Here is a 24,267-nt window from a genome sequence, read left to right on the forward strand (position 1 = left end):
ATCTGTTAGGGAAAGTATCCTGATTTGCTCAGGTCTGCTGGTTTTGTTTTGTTTTCTCTTTTTCCTTCTTTGGTGAAGCTTAGGATCAATGTATAAAAAGTGAAAAATTAATAAAGGAAATATTTTAAGGCACCTGCTCCTAGGAACAAAGCATGTATGAGTGGAACAGTTACTGGCTCTTTAAAGGACTTGCCCTTGACTTAGAAGATAACTTTTTAAAAAATTAAGTGAATGGGGTTGGCACCATTACTTACCTGATTCTTAATTATTCAGGAACTCATTATCTAGTTGGAGAATTATCTAAGTTGCCCTATTTTTCTCCTCCTTTTATTTTTGCCTCTCATCTGGTCTTCATGTCCTTTTTACGTGTTAATTCCTCCATGGCTGGTAGGAACAAAAATAAAAAAGATCAATTGCAAATCTTTAGACAGATTGGTTAGGGAAAGGCTCTGATGTTTGGACAAAATGAGGATAATTGGTAAATTGTCTATTTGTACTGGTTCATCGTCATCAGGGTAATGACTGATGGAAACCAAAGAAGCTGGGCCTGCTGAACGACTTAAAATCAAGGTGTAGGAGGAAGGTTCTTGATGTTCATAGCTTTTCCTTATTTTAATTTTTTTTAACATTTATTCATTTTTGAGAGACAGAAAGAGACAGAGCGTGAGTGGGGGAGGGGCAGAGAGAGAGAGGGAGACACAGAATCCGAAGCAGGCTCCAGGCTCTAAGCTCTGAGCTGTCACCTGCCAGCGGGGCTTGAACCCACGGACTGTGAGATCATGACCTGAGCCGAAGTCAGATGCTCAACCGACTGAGCTACACAGCCACCCCGGTTTTTCCTTATTTTACACATTGTCCCAATACCCTGCATTATATAATGATTTTGTAAAGTCTTTATACTTTTTTTTTTTTTTAGTAAGTGCAGTATTTAAATTTCATAGCCTAAAATAAACTTCCTGGAAGAGTAAGCTGGGTTAAAATGGTTATAGCTGCAAAGATACATGCTGTGATATGCTTCCAGAAATCTGTAAAACAACTATGAAAGTATTTTGGCTCTAATGCATCTTAGCCAATTAGAGTTTACAGCAGCTGTCATTCAATATTAGTGGCCTATAGTTAAAAGATGAATACTTTAAAATGGATGCATTTATGGTTCCTTCTCTTGTCTCAGAATAAGTGATTTGGCTTGCCAACAAGTGGTTTTTGTTAGGGTCCCTTCTAGGATATAAATGGATGGGAAGTGGTCTTCCAAGGTATTTCTTTCTTCAGCTCTTTTAAAAGTAGTGTTAGCAAGGGATAATAAGATAAAATGCCTAATGGATCCCTAAACCCACTTTCACTGAGTTCAGGGACATTTATAAATGTACAGCTGGGGAGTGTTCTTTACAGCCAAGAAGATTACTGTTCATGCTTTTGACTTTGTGAAGGCAGCACATCCACCATACCTCAATGTCTTTCCCATAACCACAACAATCAAATTAGAAGTTTCTTTCTTATATTCAAAAGCACTATTGAGATGATTGATACAATTTGAACGAGTACTTTCAGAGGAGAGAGGCAGAAGTCAAAATTCTGTCTTCTAGGGGCACCTGGTTGGCTCAGACGGTTATATGTCCAACTCTTGACTTTGGCTTAGGTCAGGATTTCACAGCTAGTGTTTGAGCCCCACGTCAGGCTCTGCTTTGACAGTGGGCACTTGCTTGGGATTCTCTCTCTCTCCCTCTCTTTCCCTCCACCACTCATGTTTTCTCTATCTCAAAATAAATAAATAAAATTAAAAAAATTCTGACTTCGGGATAAAATTTTAGAAATCCCCTTTATCTCCTTGTCTGAATTCCTTTACTAGCTCCTTTTATAGATTGTGATAACCTAGTACTCCATGATGTTCCCTGCCATATTGGCATCTAAATATTGCAGAGATTTTTTGGATAAAGATACTTTAGAAATAAACTTTAGACAGAATTTTGAAAACATGCATAAACTATACACATTAAAATGAAAGATTAAATGGAAATCAATCAAATGTTTGACATAAGGATTAAAGAATTTATTAAAGTCAATTAACCCCAGAAAGAAAAGGCTACAAAACAAAACCAATGGAAAGATCAGAAGAATTATGATTTTTCCTTGTGGAGAAAAGATTGACCTGGTGCCTCATACTGTTCCCTAAATAGTTAGGATGGTATTTGGATGGCTGTGCTTGTTTTGTGCTTTGTACTTGGGATGGGTTGGGCAATGATCCCAAGGCTAATGATGAAAAGAAAAGTTACTTTCAAATCACCTCTGGAAAAAACTTGTTTGAATTTCAGACTCATCCCTTCAACTCTGATGTGACAACTCCATGTTTGTGTCTCACAGATACCTCAAATTTTATATGTTTAAAGTCTTGATCTTCCCCTAGAAATATGCTTCTCTTCTAGTCTGCATGAGTAAATAATGCCTCTATCATCTTATAACATTGATGTTATAAGCCATCTTTGATGACTTTGATGACTCCCTCTACATTTAGTGCATCATTAATTCACTTTTATTGCTTTTCCAAAGTGTATTTCTTCTAAAAAGTTTTTATTTAAATTCCAGTTAGTTAACATACAGTATAACATTAGTTTCAGGTGTACAATATAGTGATTTAACACTTCCATACAACATCTGGTGCTCATCACAACATGTGCACTCCTTGATCTCCATCACCTATTTAACTCATCCCCCCAGAATATACCTTTTCTCCACCAACTTCCCAACTGTACCTCCATTGCTAGTGTTAGTCCAAGCCACCAACTCCTGAGCCTGGACTTATGCAGTAACCTCCTAATGATTTTATAACTCCCACATTTTTCTTTCTCTTTTTTTGATTTAGTGAGGTTTTTATTTTTCAAAATGTATAGTTGGTGGGATCTGTTCATGCATCTTCACCAGTAGCTGGGATATCTCCACTGTTGGTGTTTCTGGTGTAAATTACTTGAGCTCTGTGCTTTGAAACCAGTTTAGTGAGTCCTTTACTAAGGAGCTCCTGAAGGGCTGCCCTGGCCAGGGAACCTTGAATCATTAGTCTCTGAGAAACCATGGCTGGGGTTATAAGCTTATAGTTGGGAATTTCCTTACAGAGTTTGTCATATGTCACTTTGTCAAACAAGACCAGATTTTTAAGCTTGTCCTGAACTTTGCCTTGGACCACTTCTTCTTTTTTTGGCCTTGCCCTCAGGTTTGTTAAGTGGGTCTTTGTCTTTTTTGTCCGCCTTTCTGGTATCTTTCTTCTTCTTGTCATGCTTGGATGGCATTGTGAAGCTTGGAGAGCAGCGACCACTCCTGCAGCCTCACTGAGATGTCAGACACAAAAAAGCTAACTTCCATGTTTTTTTCTTCTTCAAACTCTTCTCCACACAATGGTTAGAATATGGTACAAGCCATGGCACTGTAATGTGGTATCCCCAAAATAGAGTGTTTCAGCAAAGGTAGACATTGAATTCTCTCTCAAGTAATATTTAATTGAGGTGGGAGTTTTCAGCTAATGGGCTGTTCTACTATTGTCAAAACATCATTTCTATTTTGGGCCCCAGACTTCTACCAGCAGGTAGGAGGGAAAGGGCCAGAGGAACACATACCTTGTCTTTTTAGGGAGACTGCCTGGAAGTTTGGAGAGTTTATAAAACTTCCTGAAGGCCACACAGCTATTTGATGGCAGAGCTGATTGGATCCGAGTTTTGCGTGACTCAGAAGCTGTGAAACTACTCTTAGGGGGAAAGAAAATGTATAGCGGTTGCCTTCTAAATTAACATTGAGCCTGTTAAAATTCATATTTTGAAATAATTATGTAAAGTTTTCAATGATATAGAGTATGGCAGTATGAAGAGTGGAAGGATAAATAGAAATAAGAATATTTGAAAACCGTATCTGTGGAGATAGGAAACAAATATACCACCACCATAAGGAAAAAAATATTCACCTTCCGCTGATGGTGTTAGAAACAGTTGAGAAAGAGAGTTTCTCTTGTGAGAGTTCTTAACTGCAAGGAGCAAAGCCCTCAATAAAATGAAAACCTTAATTTTCTATTCCTATCTTGGTTGCATTTACTAAATAGCTTTAATAGGAAGGTGTTACAAAGTGTAAACAGCTGCTCTCTCAAGCTAACATCAAGTGGAGAACAGGTGAAGTCAGACTTCAGGATACCTAAAGTCATGGTGTAGCCCTGGATGCTGATCCCTGGCTACACCCATGCCTGTGAGATCAGAATTCTGAGGATGGGCCCTGTTTTAGTTTGCTAAGATTGCCAGAACAAAGCATTACTGTGTAAGTGGCTCATGATTATTTATTTTCTACAATTTATTTTCTCATGATTCTGGAGGCTAAAAGTCAGAGATCAAGGTGTCCGAGGGTTAGTTGCTTTTGAGGACTCTCCTCTGGGCTTGTAGATAGTATTCTTTTCCTTCCTGTTCCTTCACATGGTTTTCCCTCTGTACTGGTCTATATCCTAATCTCTCCTCACTTTCTTCCCTATTCTTATAAGGATTAGGGGCCCACCCTCATGGCCTCATTTCACCTCTTTAAACAATTCATCTCCAAGTACATTCACATTCTGAGGATCTAGGTGTAGGACTTCAACATATGAATTTTGGAGGGACACAATTCAGCTCATAACAGGACCAAAGAACCACTGTTTTTAACTACTGCCCCAAGTTGTTCCAATGTGCAGCCAAATTTGAGAGTCCACGCCCTATGTAGGATTCTCAAACCTGGCTCCATTAGAATCACCCACGTAGCTTTAAAAAAGTAAACAAAACAAAACGAAACACCAGTACTTAGGCATCACCCTCAGAGGACTGATTTGATCTGTGTGGGCTGGGGTATTGTTAGTTTCTAAAAGGTCCCTGGTGACTTAAATATGTAGCCAGGTTTGAACACCGCTGTCCTAATGTACGTGTTTCTTAACTGTGTAAATAAAAGCATATCTTATCTTTCTTTATTTTTTCCTTTGGAAATTCATAAGAAACAGTTTATTTTTGTGAAAGATGTATGTTCAACATAGTAGTATTCATGTCTAAAAAAAGAGCTAAATATTTCTAAGGTGCTATAGTTTCAAATGTCAAGCATTGATTTTATAATATAGTTTTACATTAGACTTACTGTTTTTTTTTATGCTTAATGAACACAAATCAAAGCAACTTGGGTATGTCACTCAGAAAGCCAATGAAGTTAGGTAACTGACACTTTAATGATTAAGATGACTAAAACGTCATAACTTTTATCACGGAATTTTTTTTAATGTAGCTTTTTTGTGCTTTATTCTTTTTTAGATCACAGAATTTCCCTTCCAGCAAATGCAATGTTTAAAAAAATTTATTATTGAAATATAGTTGACATACAGTATTATATTAGTTGCAGGTGTACAACATCATGATTTGACAATTCTATATATTGCTCAATGCTCACCACGATAAGTGTTATCACCATCTGTCACCATACAACGTTATTACAATGTTATTGATTATATCCAGGGCTGTACTTTTCATGTCTGTGACTTATTTATTTTATAACTGGAGGTTTGTACCTCTTAATCCCTTTACCTATTTCTAGTGAGGAAATTTCTTGATTAAAGAAGTGATGGTTTTCAGCTCTCAGAAGGAGGCTGGATTTTCCTTTCCAGATGATATCAAAATCTGATAGAAAGTCATTGATTTACTCAGGCCAATTTCTGTGTTTTGAAGTGAAGCCACTTATCTGGCATTTTTCATTAAGGCTTGAAAACAGCTGGCTGCTTCCCAGAATGCAGTACTGTGACAGAGATTATTTTATGAAGTCATGGATCAGCTTCCTTTGTAACTTGCTTTAGTTGATTATGTGTACATTTCTTCATTCTCTGGGCTTAAATGAAGGCTGCACTTGGGTGAGGAAACAGTATTATTGTTTCAATGATAAAAGACCATTTCTATCTTGCTATGTTCCATTGTCTTTCCCATTGCACCTTAATAATATTTTTGGTTTCAGTTTTTTTTCTGAACGTCATTTTTAAATACTATAAATACTGTGCTTTGAATTATGTAGTTTTAGAAACAGTATTTAAGATCATAAAACATCATTTGAACTATATAAATATACTATTCCAGCAGTGTAGTTCGTTTTTATTTGTCCTTTCCCTCTTGATTTCTGACAGAGAGATCTGGGAAAGTGAGCTTTTAACGAAAACAAAACAAATTAAGAAAAAAAACCTCTACTGTTATTACAACTGTACAGTATGTAATCACTTTCTAAAGTTGTGGGGTACCATGTCTGTCTGAAACAGAAAGAATTCTAAGGGCTGAGACTAAACTAGACTTAAGTATATCAGTAAGTGTAGACACCTTTTTTAAAGAGCACTTAAGAGCGTAGCCCTAGAAATTCATTAGCAAAGACTCCCAAACCGAGGAATCAAATAGTATGTTTTTCTTTTACTCAAACTGAGGACTGACCTGGGACACAAGTGCCCACATAGAATGAGGTAATGATTGTCTCAATGAAGGGAGCTACTTTTGGTTGAAAATTGAATAAAAAAGAATGAGAAATGAGGTTTTGTGTTTCGATTTTAATCATTTTTGCCGTGGAACCAGGAGGTGAGATTTGGTCAGCAACTTAATGCTGCTGTAATTCTCAGTTGTTGTGTGGATTATTAGCCCTCACAATTCTACTTTCTCTCTTCCTTTTGCTAACAGAGGAAATAACAAAACCCCATAGATAATGGCTCATGACAAACATTTATACTTTGGCTTCACTTGTGCCTTTTAATACTGTTTTATCTGTATCTTGGGGATCACTATTAAGTGGCTTCCAGACTTAACTACTCATAAAGATCTCTTGGGAAGCCTTTAAAAATTGATCTCCCAGTTTCCTCCTGGACCTGTTGAATCAGAAATACTGAGTATGAGGATGTGGAATCTTTGTTTGACACCCTTCCTGAGTGATTCTTGATATGGCCAACCTTTTCCTTGCCCAGGAATGGTCTCTGGGGATTGTTCTCAATTCCCTCCACTCTTCTAAATTTCCAGTCCTAACTTCCTCATCAGAAGATGACTGGGTTCTTCCTTTCAGTCAAAAAGTAAGGCCATTCTGGATATATTCCTCATGTTCCCTTTTGTTTCTCTCAGAATCATGTCTCTGGTTATTGTCTTCCTTTGAATTTCACAGGAAAGAGCTCCTGGTTGAAAAGTAAACTCCACTTTTGTTTTTCAGTTTATTCATTTTCACTTAAAAAAAATTATTTTAGAGAGAGAGAGAGAGCGTGCAAATGGGGGAGAGGGGCAGAATGAGATTTAGAATTCCAAGCATATCCCACACCCAGCGTGGAACCTGAAGTGGGGTTTGACATGGGGCTCGATCCCATGACCCTGGGATCATGATCTGAACTGAAATCAAGTGTGGAATGCTCAACCAATTGAGCCATCCAGGTGCCCCTATCTATTTTCGTCTTTAATTTCCCTTCATACCACATCTGATCCCTCTCTCCCTTTTTTAAATTACATAGTTTCTCTTTGCCTTTGAAGAACACAGATTTTTCCTATCTGGAAAATTCTTGCCCCATAATCCCTGATACCATTGAATTTCTGTCTTTTCCCCACCAAAATTCCAGAAAGACCAATGTAGTTCATCCTCACCACTAAGCTTTGGGGCTCTTGTTTCTACCATTCTGAACCTCCCCCTGTCTCCTCAGTAATTTCCTCTAATTATGAAATCAATTTTCTTTTCTGGAAGTTAGATTGGCATTTCAAAGCAGGAAATAAAAAGTATGAGGAGAACTATAAGGAAATTTTTTTCCATCTTCTTTAGAAAATGAAATTAGAAATACACAAAGGATACATAACCTATCTATTACAAACATTTGATAAGTAAGTATAGTTGTACCAATAAAAATTCTGGCCTCCCTTAAAAGATAAGATCAGAAGATAAATCTGTCCAATTTTATCCTTGACATATCACAAATTCTTTTGTCTAATGGTTCATAACTAAGGCTTTGATTATAGTACCTCGTGATGGATACTTAGATAGTTTATTGCAAGATGTTTTTTTTTTTTTAAATTTTTTTTAACGTTTATTTATTTTTGAGACAGAGAGAGACAGAGCATGAATGGGGGAGGGTCAGAGAGAGGGAGACACAGAATCTGAAACAGGCTCCAGGCTCTGAGCTGTCAGCACAGAGCCCGACGCGGGGCTCGAACTCACAGACCGCGAGATCATGACCTGAGCCGAAGTCGGACGCTTAACCGACCGAGCCACCCAGGCGCCCCAATTGCAAGATGTTTTAAACAGACCTCTCCCAATTTGGAAATTGTTTTGTCTTGTATAATGTAGGCATCTCATTATTACTGGAATATCAGAATAATTGCCACATTCTCTGGAGTTGCCCATAATTTATAAACTATTTTATTTTTCTTTATTTCCTAATTATGTAAGTTAAAAATTATGGTGAAAGTATTACATAAAAATTATTAAGTCAAATAACTTTTATAGTGCATATAACAAAAAAACGATATTCTTTTTTCTCTTACCACCTTGTTTCACTTAATAGAAGAACCATCTCAGTGTTTTTAGCTGTTTATTCTGGCATTTACTTCCCTATTTGAAAATAATATGATTGATTTTCATTGATTAATCATTTTTACTTTCTTCTAGGGTATTTGAGGATCCTTAGTTTTACCTCCTCTTTAAGTTCAAAATCCCACATGAATTACTGTTATTTCCAAGCATCTGAAATGTGATTAACTTCACTAAATAATTTGGTTTATGTAGTAAAGTAAAAAATTTACTTCCTCCTTACATAATTTATTATGTCTAAATTTCTGTATTTTTTTTAAAAAAAGTTTATTTTGAGAGAGAGAGAGAGAGTGAATGAGTGCAGGGGGTGGGGGTGGACAGAGCGACAGAGAGATTCCAAGCAGGCTCTGCACTGACAGCATGGAACCTGATAATGGAGCTTGCACTCACAAACCATGAGATCATGACCTGAGCTGAAATCAAGAGTTGGATGCTTAGCCTACTGAGCTACCCAGATGCTCCTATTATGTCTGAAATTTTAGTTACATCTCTTCCCAGTATCTTCTTATAACTATGTAAGGGCTTTCCACAGTTGAGTGATCTACTGTGTGATTGCATTTCTTTTCTTATTTTTGTTGTTATTTTACCTGGAGTTAATAATTGCCTCATTTTTTTCCCTTTAATTTTTGTGGAATGCTATGTCTTCCAACACCCTCTAACAGTTCTGCAAAATATCTCTCAGTACAGTGTTCTATATGCTCAAGCAGCCAGATAATTTACCAACTCCTTTTTTTCCTGCTTCTTGGAGGCCCTCTGCCTCCTGCCCCAGTGTGCACTGTGTTCACGGGGTCTGAGGCACAGCTATCATTCTGGGATTGCCCACTGTGTCTCTCTATGTTTCTTAAATCCACATTGTCTTTCTTATATATTTTTTTGTGTTTGGAAAGGCATATCCTTTAGTGACCTCTTGAAAAAGTGTGTTTGGAAATGAATTTTTGGGCTTTGCATGTCTAAGTGGACTAATTCACTGTAGGATGATCAGACAAGTTAGTCAGATCTTTTGTTGAGGGGCCTACCCACTCATAAAATAACATTATACATAAATCTTTTCTCTTGGGTAGTTTAGTATCATCAGAGAAGGATCTTCAGTCACTTGACAAGGGGAATGCAACCTGAATGCTAATGTTCTGGAGTTGAAGGAACTCTGTGATCATTGTACAGATTTTCACATATTAGACCTGTCTCAGCATTGTACCTTTCACTTGCCCTCTTTTGTGACTGCTGTACCTGAGTCTGAAACCCCACTGTCCATTTTCTCTGGAAAATAAACTTCAGATTTCTAGTGGGTGCTGAATTTGCGAGTGGTGGTATGCTGGTAGATGTTTAACAACTAGCTCTCTGAAAAAAATCAAAACAGAACAAAACACGGATTTATTGAATTTGCCAGCTTCTCTCAAATGCTCAAACTATAGTTGATTTCAAGCTACCAATGTGAGGTCACTGCAGAGTTCACTCTTGCAAGCTGGTACGAGCCAGCTGCAGCCCACCAGTGATTGAGAGTTTAAAAATCCCTTCATTTTAGCAACTGCCGTTACTTTCATCTTCCAAAGTACCCAGCATCTCCATTTCGTAAGCATTTCCAGGGGCAAATTGGCTTGCTTCTTGTAGTCATTGGCTTGACTTTTCTCCTCTCTGCTAAAATGTTTCCTCCATCTGCTTTCCATCTTCAAATGTTGGACTATAGTCACTTCTTCATTTCACTAAAGTTGGAGTTTGTGTTTTTGTTTCCTGTCATCTTTGTGGTTTTAGAATTTTGAGACCAGAAGGGAGCAAAAATGCCTTTACTTTGCCATCAGGAAACCAAAAGTTCTACTCATTTTTCTAAATAAAAACTAGAGTTACAAAATGACACCTGTTGTTGTTAATAGTATTTTTAATAATCTTGTCTAAATCTTCAAGAACCTAATTCATAATATAAGTTGCTGAGAAGTAATTTTTTACTTTGCTACATAGAGCAAATTATTTAGTGCAGCTCTGTAGTACATACATTTCAGATCAGGGCATGCTTGAAGTTAAGCAATTTGTGGTGGGATTTTGAACTTAAAAGATGTGAAGGAATGTGGGTTAGTGGAGAGAGAGATCAAGAGTTGAGTTAGTTACCTTGTGTTGGACTGTCATAGGTCCTTTATCAGATATTATAGCCAAAGGCAATATTGAGCTCTGAGGAAGGTAATTTTTGGGAGAGGTTGGGTAAGGGTGGGGATGGGGGCATGTTTATTCAATTTCCAGGTTAGAAATACAGAATTAGAAATATACAATATCCTAATAAAATGTGTATACCTTTTAGATGTTAATAGCAAAACCATCCTGTTAGTTTTTTTTTTTTTTCTATTTTATGGTCAGCAGTGATCTGTAAGCCAGAATAACGTAGGGGTAAAGCATAGAATCCTCTGTGTTTCTGTCTCAGAGTGTGACTCTGCCAATTGCTAGTCATGGGATTTGAGCAAGTTTCTTTATCTCTTAGTGCCTCAGAATTCTCATCTATAAAATTAAGATCAGAATAGAAACTCCTCTTAGGCTTGTTTTGAGGTTTAAGTAAGTTTACATTAAGACAGTTATAATATATGAAGCATAGTAAGTGCTTGATAAATGATAGTTATAATTAATGTTACTGTTGCTCCTGGGACTAGTTGGCATTGGTTAATACCTGTCTACTTGCTTATTAAAATAAACATTAATATGCATTAATGTCACATTAAAGTCATAATGCACACACATTTCATTGGAATGTTCTTTTGTAACTTCATCACCCTTCCAATAATTTAGCAGACATAAATGCAGCACCAACTATGTATAATTTTACTGGGCTAAATGCTGAGGTTATAAAGTTTCCTAAATGGACTTGTTATTTGGACAAAAATTAATATTAGAACCTTTCCTCATTCTTCACACCAAAATACACTCCAGGTGGATCAAATAGTTAAACCTAAAAACAAATAGAGCAATAGAAGTACTGATGGGAGATATGACTGAGTATTTTAATATATTTGGAGTAGAAGAAGCTTTTCTATTTATTGACATAAAATCAGAAACATTAACACTAAAGATGGGTACATTTTACAAAATAAAAATTTAAGTTCTGACTGAGGGAGGAATCACCAAAACAAAGTCAAGAGTGAAATGCAAACTGGGAAAAATAATGACAGCACATATGATAGATAGGAGTAAATTTAATTGCCAATTAACTGGAAAATGGCAGACAGCCTAAAAGAAAACTACAAGAACAAGCCACTCACAGAAAAAGATGTTACAAATGTAAAGATATGCAAAATAAAGATATGCAAGGTTGTTCACTAAAATTTAAAGAAATTTAAATCAAACAAAAGGTATTTTTCATTTATTGGGAATAGTGGCGTGCGTAGAGTGGGAGGAGACATATACACAAACATAAAACCACCATTTCCAGAGTTCTGAGTCAAGAGAGAATATCCTTTGGGTGGTGAGATTATTTTGGCTTCTGACTTGAGTGCCCAGCCCCCTCCTTACCTCTTTCAATATACCTTCTTGAGTGCTCATTTCTTCCAGTTTTGTTTCCTTGGAAAAATGCGTTGGCAGATTACCTGAGGTTTAACGAGGCCTTCCAGCTGTGCATTAGTCATAGGTAGCGATTACTTCACACTCATATGAGCCAAGCATGTTCAACATTTTAAAAAAACCTCCCTTCTGAAGAGCTAGAGTTGGTTGATGTGTGGCCATGTGGTTTGATTTTGATATTGTTTTCTGAGACCTTCTGCTGTAGATCCCTATACACATCGTCCTCAGAGGCACTGTTTCTAGAGAAAAACAAACCAAACCCTTAGAGCTTCTAGGGAAGAAAGGGACTAGATTGGTTTGTTTGTGGGTTCATTTATTCAGCAAATATTTGTTGAGTACTTAGTATATGTCAGATAGTATACTAATCATTGGGCATATAAGAGTGAACATAAGTTTTCATGGAGCTTAGTTTTAAAACGGGACAATTTAAAAAGTTAAATAAAAATTTCAGATGGCTGTTGTGAAGAAGGTAAAGTCAGGTAAATAAAGAGTAGAAGGATGTAGGTGGTCAGATAAATATGTACATATGTACATGTATTATGCACACACTATAATAGTGCTTCTCAAACTTTACTGTATATCAGAATCAACTGTAGGGCTTATTTATTATTATTATTTATTATTTATTTTTAATTTATTTAACAAAGAGAGAGCACAAGTGGAGAGAGAGAGAGAGGGAGAGAGTGAGAGGGAGAGAGAATTCTAAGCAGGCTCCACACTCAGCATATGGCCTGATTGTGGGGCTTGATCCCACAACCCTGAGATCATGGTCTGTGCTGAAATCAAGAGGTGGACCTCAGTCACCTGAACCACCCAGGCGCCCTACCTGTGGGACTTATTAACACATTAAGATTGTTGTGCTCTTTTCTTCAGAGGTTTTGATTTCATAGGGGCCTGATATGGGACCTGGGAATTTACATTTTTAAAAAATTGTGAAGTGTTGCTGCTATAGAGATTATACCTTGAGAGCCACTGGTGTAGGTTATTTGGTGGTCCCAGAAAGCCTCCAAAGAGGTGATATATTTGGGCAGAGACCTGAATGATGGGAAGGAACCAGTGAGATGAAGATGGTCAGTGGTGGGGGGTAGAGGGTGGGAATGAAGAGCTTTCCAGATGAAGCAGACAAACTGTGGTTTGAAGAAAGCCGAGAGACTAGTGAGGCTGCAGGGTAATGAATGGAGGGGATGGAGGCAAGAGATGGAATCAGAGAGGGCAGACCGTGGAGAGCAAGGCTGAGAATGATAGATTTAGACCCTTTGTAACTGTATAAAATTAAGATTTTATTTCAAGTATGATGGAAAGCCATGGAGAAGTAGAGGACATAACTAGGTTTATTTTTTAGTGCTAGAATGGATTTTGTAAGAGGTTAAAAATGAATGAGGAGACCAGTTAGAAAGTGTTACGATTGTCCAGGATAAAAGTGATATTGGCTTTGTTTAGGCTATAGTGGTGGGGATGGTGAAAAATGGGATACAGATGGTGAATGGGATTTCAGGTAAAACAGAAGGGACTTGCTGGTGGATTGGATAATGAGAAGTGAGAAAGAGGGAGCAGACTCAACTATGATTCCAACGTCACCTTTCAACTAATGAAAGGTGACACCAGTAACTGTGAACATTGGAGTAGAAACAGATTTGGGGAGAAATAAAAAAGCTTTTATTTATTTATATTTTTTTTAACTCAAAGATGCCTTTAAGAATGGTGAAGAACCAGATATTTTTAGGGAAAGAGAGGGGGAATGAGGGTGAACCCATGCCTTGCTCCTTTGACAGGTCTGTTGTGATAGCTGACTAGGACAGGATTATTGTTCATGTGGATGTCACATATATCTTGGAAGCTGTAACTTCTGTAATGTGTGGCTTTTAAATGGGTGAATAGAATCATGGCAGGAGCTTTCTAGAAAACTGTAAGCTTGAGCTGGTGGGCGCATGGTAGGCACTCAATAAACATTAAAAAAATTTTTTTAATGTTTTTATTTTTATTTTTGAGACAGAGAGAGACAGAGCAGGGGAGGGGCAGAGAGAGGGGGAGACACAGAATCCGAAGCAGGCTCCAGGCTCTGAGCTGTCAGCACAGAGCCCGATGCGGGGCTTGAACTCATGGAGTGTGAGATCATGACCTGAGCTGAGCCACCCAGGCATCCCAATAAACATTTGTTAAATTAATGAATGAATGAGTGAACTGGGAGCTTTTATATATCAAGCCTATTTATTATTCTGATGGGTGATGTGTCTTTAGATTTCATTATGTAGGGAATATCAAATATCCACTGGTAAAGATTATGCCTCAATTAGATTATCATAAAGTATTTAACTGGTCAGATGAATCCAAATGGGTAGAGGGTTTTTGGTGTAAGCAGTGTTGTGTTTCTTGTGATACCTAAGGCAAAGAGACAGTAAGTTGGTCTAAGACCTGTCTGGATTTCTAGTTCCATGTCTGTTTATCTTTTTGCTTTTTCTCATGAGCCAGTGCCATCTATGGTTTTAGCAGAATCAGACCAGATTTGGAACCTGGCTTCACAGAAAGATCTCCTGTTTCTCTGTAGGCCAATATGAAGAGAGGTTTCAGGGCAAGAGCTCCTGTAAACCAGCTTGGTGCAGTGTGTAATATGGGATCATAGGGGACTTAACTGAGATTTCAGAGATGATCAATATCTGCCTATAAGTGCCTTTTCTGATGAACCAAAAGTCAGAATTTGTTTCTGAAAAGGAGAGTCAGTTGCCATAGGTAGAGAAATCAGAGAAGAGGTTGAGAATGGTTGTCAGACTGTATTCAGATGCCCAAACTTGTGAATGAGCAGATGGCCCCTAAATCATGGAGTGGATAGCTTTCCAAACTCATTTCTCCTTATTAGCTCCATTTAGGGACCAATGATTCCAATTTAGTCTTGTGAAATGGGAATTGCAAGTTAAATCCAGTGGTGCCTGGGTGGCTGTCAGTTAAGGGTCTGACTTCAGCTCAAGCCATGATCTCATGGTTCGTGGGTTCAAGCCCTGTGTTGGGCTCTGTGCTGACAGCTCAGAGCCTGGATCATGCTTCAGATTCTGTGCCTCTGTCTCTCTCTGCCCCTGCCCCATGCACACTCTGTCTTTCTCAAAAATAAACATTATAAAAAATAAAAGAAGTTAAATCCATATCTTAACTATCATCCAAGTTCTTCTGAAGGGAGGAAAACTCTGTAATAATAACCTGATGATTCACTTAGGGACATAATTGAAGCTGGAGAACATGTTGGAGCCTAGACCCAAGGTCACAGAGGAGAAAGGGTAAGTTGACATCCTGCTATAAGGAAGGGAGTTTATTGCGCTCTTTCCAAGCAGGTAAATAGAGAAAGAGAGGAGAGAGAAGTTGCAGATGCTGCAAAGCTAGGTGAAGGGGCCTGTGGAAAGAGTCCAGTGGTAGGATGGCCAAAAGATAATTTAAGAAGAGATGCTCAGTGTTCAATTTGAAATAGTTTGCTTTGCTCTCATGTAAACTCCTTTTACATCTCCCTTTAAATAATTAACAAAGTCTCTTATATTCATGGAAGCTTAATGTGAGTGGGGTATTGGGTGGGGAACTCAAGAAAGCTTGAGTTTGGCATTGGGTCTAATGGTGGAGGGAAGACAGGATGTAGGAGTTGAATTGACCTCAAGAATGCAAGTTTTGCCCCATCTGCATCCTCTACACACCTAAGGAATCCTCAGTAATTTGGGGCAGGACTTTGGTGAGAGACCCAAACCCCAGGTAACTCTTGAGTTGTAAAATTTTGGATAGCAAAGATGATGTCTCTTGAAAAATTTAGAATTTTTGCTCTTTTAAAGTTATTTGGACCCCATAGCTCTTCTTCAACTTTACTAGATGTTTCATTAAACCCATGTTCCTGACTCATGGTTTTTTTCACTATCTGCTTCTCTAACTAGTGCAGTTTCTTTTGTCTGATCTACCTTTGTTTTGGATCTGGCTCTTTCCCTCACTCTTATGGCCTTGTGGGAAATGAATTATTCACTTCTGTACCTGGGTAGGGGACTGTTGTGCCCTGCCTAGCACCTGAACCCGGAAGACCTCTGATCACCCAGGAAGGAAGAGCAGACATGACTAATATTCTGGAAATTGTTTTCCTAAGTGTGAGTATGGGTAGACATTTGTTTTTCAAAAGTCATGTATGCCATGATCACATGGATTTAAACAGGTAAGGCTTTATGGCACTTTAAATGATATTAAGAGATCATTTCACTTAAGAGAGAAAGAAGGCAATAAAAGATTCATTATTAGCCATATTGTAAACCCTAGAGCCAATGCCTTGAAAATACTTTGTATACTGCTAACATCAAAGTCAGCACATATGCTTTTGGAGGAAATAATTAAAAATACTAATATAAGATAGTTTAAAAAATATTTTAATACTTCTACTAAGTCTATTTTGCTACTTCAGAATTTGCTAAATAGAAGCAAGCAGAATTTTAAGCTAGGAATGTGGTTTATGTGTGGATACTGACCTTTTGACTTCATTCTAACAGTTGCTTAATATTCTCCTCTAATGAAATTGTTTCCAGTAATAAAATTGCATTGCAAAAACTTCTTAGGTTATCTAAGGCCAAAATTAGACACCTAGAATAACAAAATAATTCTTGCCTGAGGACTGCTCTAGACAAGAGAAGCATGGTTGTGAAATCATTGTAAATGCATTTCTTCCTGTAGAATTTGCTAGGAAGGAGGTTCATTATGTTTCAGCTAAGAGTCTGGAAGTGGGAATGGTGGAAACAGTGGGCTGAGAAGATCAGGGATACAATAAGTTACTTGACTTGAACGGCTATACAATTTATGGCCCATGGTTAAGTTTGGTGAAGGTTTAGTAATAAAATGACAAACATATGTTTTCATACCATGCTGACTGTTGAAAAAAAATTGCCTATAAATACCTGTAGTGGGCTGCCCTTGTTGTCTATCCAACACCATCCTCAGTCTTTCTTTTGGGAACAGCACCTTCTTACCTTTGGAAATGACTCAAGCTTCATTCTAAAAGTGTTCCTTTGGGTTGGGGAATTTATAAAGTGTGAAACCAAGGAGATTCTGATGGCCAGGTTTGCTGCCCAAAGGAGGAAAGCAGTCTACAGTGAAAGGGTCAGTTTGCAATTCTTGCACTTTGAGTGTTCAGTCCCTTAATAACGAAGGACACTTTAGTGTGCTTCCTGTATATTTTTACTTTGCTTAAACTGATCTAAACTTTGTTTCTGTTACTTAGCAAAAAGAAGCCTGATGAACACATAGACACTATAGGTAGGAAAGATGCTTTATTAAAGGCTGGAAGGCTGGCACCAAAGTAACTCTTAGGTTTATAACCCTCTGAATTAATTGGTTGTTGGACATGACTGAGGAACATAGACTTGGGTTGGTAGAAGTTTCATTGATTAAGTGATGGATTATTTTCTGATAAATATTTAATGGTCCACAAGACCAGTCAAGGGACCTAAAGACTAATCAGTCCCTTTTGGTTGGTTAGAACAGTTGTCCAAACTCATTTTGTTTGTGTGATGAGTGTTCATGATTTACTGGGACTGATAGGACCCTATCACTGTGTCCCTTACTTGAGCAAATAGGTCCTTTCTGAAGCCCGAGTCAGGACAGCTTTGGAGTATATACTTGACAATATGGTCAAGTAGTGAAAGTTGATGCCCTGTCTTAAACCTTCCCAGTTCTTTTTTTTTTAATTTTTTTAAAACATTTATTCACTTTTGAGAGACAAAGAGAGACAGAGCATGAGTAGGGGAGGGGCAGAGAGAGAGGGAGACACAGAATCCGAAGCAGGCTCCAGGCTCTGAGCTGTCAGCACAAAGCCTGATGTGGGGCTCAAACTCACGGACTGTGAGATCATGACCTGAGTTGAAGTCGGATGCTTAACTGACTGAGCCACTCAGGCGCTCCTAAGCCTTCCTAGTTCTAAGTCCATACCCTCTTGCTCATCAGCCAAAGAATTTGATAAACTATTCTCTGTTGAAGTGAAATTCATTGATAAAGGCTTATTTTGTTTCCCTTTCCAGTTAGTACTTACCTTTAAATGCACTGGAGCAAGCTAGTTGTGGATTTAATGTACTATGGTAAGGAGAGGGGAGAAATGACATTTTTGTGGAAGCACCATCCAGTTACCAGTAGGAGAAGCCATTACATTTATTAATGCTGAAATTATTCCTAGCAGTGAGTCTCTCATAGAGCATAACCACTCTTTGTAAATAGTATTTTATACCATCTATTCTGATGTGAATCCTACATTTTTGCTTTTATGTGAATGAATCATACTTCCACATAGTACAATAATATGTACCATTTGTAGAGAGCTGCTATGTGCTAGATACTGCTGGTGCTTTCACACACTTTATCTCATTGAATTCATCTTCAGAACAATGTTATTTTACAGGAGAGAAAAACTAAGCACAGGGAAGTTAAGCAGCTTGGCTAAAGTCATAAGTCTAATGAGAGGGCATAACTCAGAAGACACACACCAATGTTGCATTTTTTAAATTGGACTCCTTGCCTGTATGAGTTACATCCTTACCTGCCTTTCTTAGGTGGGGAGTGGGACGTGGTTGCCATCACAATCTCAAGGGAGAAGAAGGCCTTTGGGCAGCTTGCATGGATCATGATCTAACCCAGCTGTGGAAGAATCTTTCTCTCTCTCTTCTTTAAAATTTATTTTATTTTGAGAAAGAGAGGTGGGGAGAGGGGGAGAGAATCCCAAGCAGAATCTGCACTGTCAGCTCGTATCCTGACATGGGGTTTGAACTCATGAACTGCGAGATCATGACCTGAGTCAAAATCAGGAGTAGAATGTTTAACTTACTGAGCTACCCAGATGCCCCAAGAATCTTGATATCAAGTAAGGATCACTAAATGTTACACATAGACTGAGTTCAGGTTGATTATCTCCTATTTTTATCAGAGGGTAATTCCTTGGGGTTTTTGGGAAATATTACATGGTACCTTATGGTGATTGAGTTACTGATTGAGAATCTATGGGTCTATTAATAATGTCTTATGATTCTGATTCCTAGAGGTATGTCAGATGTAGTTCATACCTGAAAGTTATAAATGGACCAGATTATACTCTTGCTTAATATGTTAATATATTAATAATTGACATCTCACCAGTAACTTCATTTTAGAGGCATCTGGATTAATGTACTGATATTCTCCTACTAAATTGAATTAGATCTTTAAGGATCAAAATCTTCTCTAAGTATTTTATTGTATTTTCGAAGTGTTTTTAATAACACTTTGTATATTCCAGATTTTAAAAAAAATTTTTGTTCTGTTTTTTTCTAACTTCCTAAGTAAACACCAGTGCCATTGTAGGGTAAATCTGCATGAATCTTCACAATCTGGTTCACAATCTGGAAATAGTATACAACTCCGTGAGGGGACAAAACTCAAGCTATCTTTCCCTATGTGTATATGGCTGATCTTTTATTTTTCTGCCTTGACTGTGTCCCAGTATGTAACACTGGTGTTGGTACCCCATCATTTGGGTACATGAATAGTTAGAAATAAAGGTGTGTAAGAGAGCTTTGCTATACCAGATGTAGGACCTTAATCCTTACTTTTCTAGACCTTAGAATGAGGTGACTGAGAGAAATTATCTGCAGGTTTCATTCCAACTTAAAAGCTGGAATTTTCTAATGCTGGAGAATTAGAGATTTGTTTTCTGGTGTCTGACCACAAAGCCTTTTGGAGGTAGAATAAAACACCACAAATTATGTTGTTCACTGTGTTGGGATGGAAGTTGAAGGCAGGAAGGCATGCAGAGAGCCTTGATTTAGTTTCTCAGATGGCTTGCCCCCTGTTTCCTTCAAAATGATGGGCAGAAATTTTAATGTTTATCATGTTTTGACATCTGTGATTTCTTTTATAAGCAATCATCATAGTGGATGTCAAGAACTATGTGGTAATTTACAATTATTCTGCGGTATCACGTAATATGTGTGCATCTGGGAATAAAGGTTTTAGAGAATTTTTTGGCTAAAGTATGGTTGCACTCAGAAAGGAGGAGCTTTGTAAGTGAGAGCAGCTCCAGACTTCTATGAATTTCATGTTTAAGTTCATTAATGCCAGGGACTGTTTTTGGTATTCTGCAATGTGCACTATTCCTTTGTCTTTCTATATGCCAATTATGGGAGAAGGTGACAGTGGTGATTTATTTTAATTTAGATGCCAAAGAATATTGAAATAATTTTTTTCTTTGAGAAGAAACATTTGAGAAATGTTTAAGAATTTGAGAATGGTGGGGCGCCTAGGTGGCTCAGTCAGTTAAGCATCTGACTCTTGGTTTTGGCTCAGGTCGTGATCTCACAGCTTTGTGGGTTCGAGTCTTGCATTGGGTTCTGTGCTGACAGTGTGGAGCTTGCTTGAGATTCTCTCTCTCTCTCTGTCCCTCCCCCACTCATGCTGTCTCTGCTTCTCTCAAAATAAATAAATAAACGTAAAAAAGAATTTAAGAATGGTATGTCAAGAATTACTATACTGAAATTGGGAATAGTTACTAATTATAATGGGAATATATATACACACACACCTACACTCATTTTCTAGGTGTATATGCTAATTAATATCAGAACATTCTACATTTTAGGAACAGATACCATTAGCACTTCTATTAATCTTTTCCTTCCCATACCTACACCCATTAGCTTAATTAAAGCATTTATCACCATCCTTCTGGATTATTTTAAGAGTCACCTTGCTTTTCTCCTGGCTCTCACTATTTTCTAAATACCACTCTGTACCAGATAGAGCAAATCAGCTACAATCAGATTAAAGCCTTAAGTGGCTTCCTACTGTCTAGCAAATAAAATCCAAACACTTGTAGCTTAGCAGTGAAGATCCTTGAAAGCCTGCGGGGAGTCCAACCTTGTTCCCTATAACTCTCCAGCCAGTATTCTATGTCCTAGTGGATTCAACTTTTTGCTTTACTTTTTGTTCTTGTGTTTTTTCCTTCACTGTCATTTGCCTCTGCTGCTTCTTCATATATTAGTCTCCTAGTAATCTCCTAATAATATAGTCTCTCTTATAATCAAGTCAGGATTGACTGTCCAGGCCTTCTCAAAAACCTAAGTCCATTCATTCCTTCTAATTCACTTCTATTAAAGTAATCTTTCTTTCCTTTAACTCTGCTAGAATACTGAAACTCAAACATTATGAATATTCCTTTGTATTACTGTTGTTTCTTATATACATGTTCTTTATGTTATGTCCTTTGATTATATTCTAACTTTTGGGGGCAGAGACAATGTCTTTTGCTTTTTTCCTTGAACAGTACCTTGTACAGGGTTGGCCATGGTAACTGCTAGTTGAATGAGCCAATGGATGAAGGGTTCTGGTAAAACCCCTTCCCTTGCTGTTTCTTTATTCTTTCTTTGATTTAGAAATCTCTCACTAATGTGAAGTTGGTGAGTTTTGTGTGACACTGGGTACATGTAGATGTGTTAGTCCACCCTTAGGCTGGTAAATTGTCACCACTGGTGTTCTCGTGCTGAATCTAGTGCTTAGATTGCTGATGTCCTCACATATTCTGAGATCATCTCCTCTATAGGGAACAGCCACTTCACTTTTGGCCTATCTGCCTCTGTTCAAATGGGAAACTCCCTCCTGGAGAGCCCTTCCTTCTGATTCAAGCACTAAATGGAAGAATAACATTTTTTATGCCCAAAGCCTTATTTTGCCCACATCCTTATTTTCTTAGACATATTCCCTCTCTTCTAAGTCAAATATTGCAGTAAATGTTGGTTTCCCTTATTTTTATTTTTCACCTTCAATTAATTCCTTAATTGTGCCACATAGGTTCTGCAAAATATTTCCCATATTTTAAGTTGTCCTAAAGCAGATCCACTCTGTTAAAAGACCGTTTTTAATCTTCTCAAATTCAAACACAAAGAGACTCAAGTTTCTATGCAGTTCTAAATGATCAAAAAGACTTCCATATTTCTGCCTTCTCTCAGTTGTCTCTCATATGGCTTCCCTTTACTTGTGTGCTAGCTGCTGTATTTGGGTAGGTTCAGTTTATTAGCTGATAACTGCTCTCTGGTTAAGAGTTTGGTAGGTTAAACTACAAGTGAATTGGACTTTTTTGGGGGGAAGCATGGGGATCACTTAAATATTCCGTGAGTCCATATTATTTCTAGCCTGTTGTATGTATATTCTTCTTTAGATATTGCGTGAGAATTTGCTGGTGGAGGAATGTTGGATCAAAGCCATTATATTAGTGTGAAAATTTCATTCAAGAAATAATTTATTTTGAATAACTATTATGGAGGCTTTGTGAGCTAGGAGCTAGAGAGGTAAAACGTAAATAAAATATAGCATCAACCCTTACAGAAATAGATAAGAGATCAGTGGATCTCAGAAAGACCATACAACTTAAGAAGATTTCTCTGTCTTCACACTACATGGTGCACATAAACAGCAGACTCTCTGTTACATGTTATAGTCAAATGTGGTATTCAGGCTAACCTAATGTTTTAATATCCAGAAAGCTACTGTAAATGTTATACACAAATCACCAAGTTACAAAGCATTTGCACAAAAGGAAACGCTCAGCATCTAACCACATTGATCTTTGCTTTAGAAAGTATATCAAGATCTTAAAGTGCCACTATGATCATCACTATAAATATTGATTAGCATGATATTGAAATTGTGCCAAAATACCTGTGATGAGAGAGTTTACTAGTAATAACTGCCATTAATTAAATGCTAATTATGTGTAAGTGTTTAGAACCTTTCTTTGTTCAATCCTCACATCATCTGTATAACTGGCCCAAGGTCACTCACATAGTAAGTGGTGGGGTTGGGCCTCACACCCAGGGAATTTGCCTTCAGAACCCATGTTCTTAACCACTAGTCTGTATTGCTTCTTAATTACTTTGGTGTTTTCAAATTTTGGTGTGCATGGGAATAATCTTAAGGAACTTCCAAGATGCCGATCCTGGAGTCCCATCCTAGAGACGTAGATTCAGTAGATCTGAAGCTAGGCCTGGAGATCTGCATATAAGCAAGCACCTATATGATTCTGTGGTGCTGCAGTTACACTCTGAGAAATATGTGTTGTCTGTACTGTCTCGGGTTTTAGTAATGTATATTCAAGCACATAAGCATATTTGTAATGTCTTCTCTCACTGCACCAGGATTACAACTCCAGTACCGTATACTGGAACATATTCTAGCCAGAGTTAGAATAATTCTTTCCCCTACCTGTCCTGAAACTAGTTATGTGACTTTGGCCAAAGTCATATATATATATATATATATATATATATATATATATATATATGACTTATATGAGATTTATTATAAAGAATTGGTTTATGTGATTATGGAGGCTGGTGAGCCTGTAGTGTGGGCCAGCAGGTTTGGGACCCAGGAATGCTGATGGTACAGATAAAATCCAAAAGCAATCTTCTGGAGAGTTCTCCAGAAATGTTCTGGAGTCTTCTGGCTCAGGGAGGCCACTCTTTTTGTTCATTTCAGGTCCTCAAGTGATTGCGCATTATGGAGGGCAACCTGCTTTACCAGAAATTCACTGATTGATTGATTTCTTTTTTTCTTTTCGTTTTTTTTTTTTTTTTTGAGAGAGAGAGAACGCATGAGTGAGGGAGAGGGACAGAGGGAAAGAGAAAAAATCTCAAGCAGGCTCCATGCTCAGTGCAGAGTCCAACACAGGGCTCTATCCCTGACCCTGGGACCATGACCTGAGCTGAAATCAAGACTCTGATACTCAATTGGCTGAACCACCCAGATGCTCCCCAAACTCAGTGATTTAAATGTTAATCTCGTCCCAAAACATGGTCCAAGAGGCCACATAAAATTAACCATCATATTACCCAATTTCTCTGGGTTCCATAGGTAAAATCCCTTTGATAAAATCATCAGGGAATTGAACCAAGTGATCATAACTATATAAAAGTGTCTCTAAATGAGTGACCAATGGGACACACCCTGACAGCTGATGCCTTTAGTTTGGCTCAAAGTTGTCTTATCGAATATTTTAAAAAATGTTAATTACTGGTAGTTTCTAACAAATTTCACATGAAAATCTGTATTTCTGGTTGCTTCAAAAAAATCAATGATTTTGCAACATTGCATGGCCACAGTGTAGCTGAGTCACAGATGTCACCTGTAGGAGGATTTTGCTACCTCCTTGTATCT

General features: G+C 37.7%; 1 protein-coding gene and 1 pseudogene across 1 annotated transcript in view; one reads left to right on the plus strand and one right to left on the minus strand.

Moving 5' to 3' along the window:
• The window catches only part of PLCL1 (phospholipase C like 1 (inactive)), a 342,078-nt gene that overhangs the window by 124,890 nt on the left and 192,921 nt on the right, over window positions 1-24,267 (plus strand). The gene's annotated exons all lie outside the window — the stretch shown is intronic.
• LOC122481615 lies at window positions 1,726-6,974 on the minus strand (annotated as a pseudogene).

The sequence above is a fragment of the Prionailurus bengalensis genome, chromosome C1, assembly GCF_016509475.1.
Source record: "Prionailurus bengalensis isolate Pbe53 chromosome C1, Fcat_Pben_1.1_paternal_pri, whole genome shotgun sequence".
Lineage (NCBI taxonomy): Eukaryota > Metazoa > Chordata > Mammalia > Carnivora > Felidae > Prionailurus > Prionailurus bengalensis.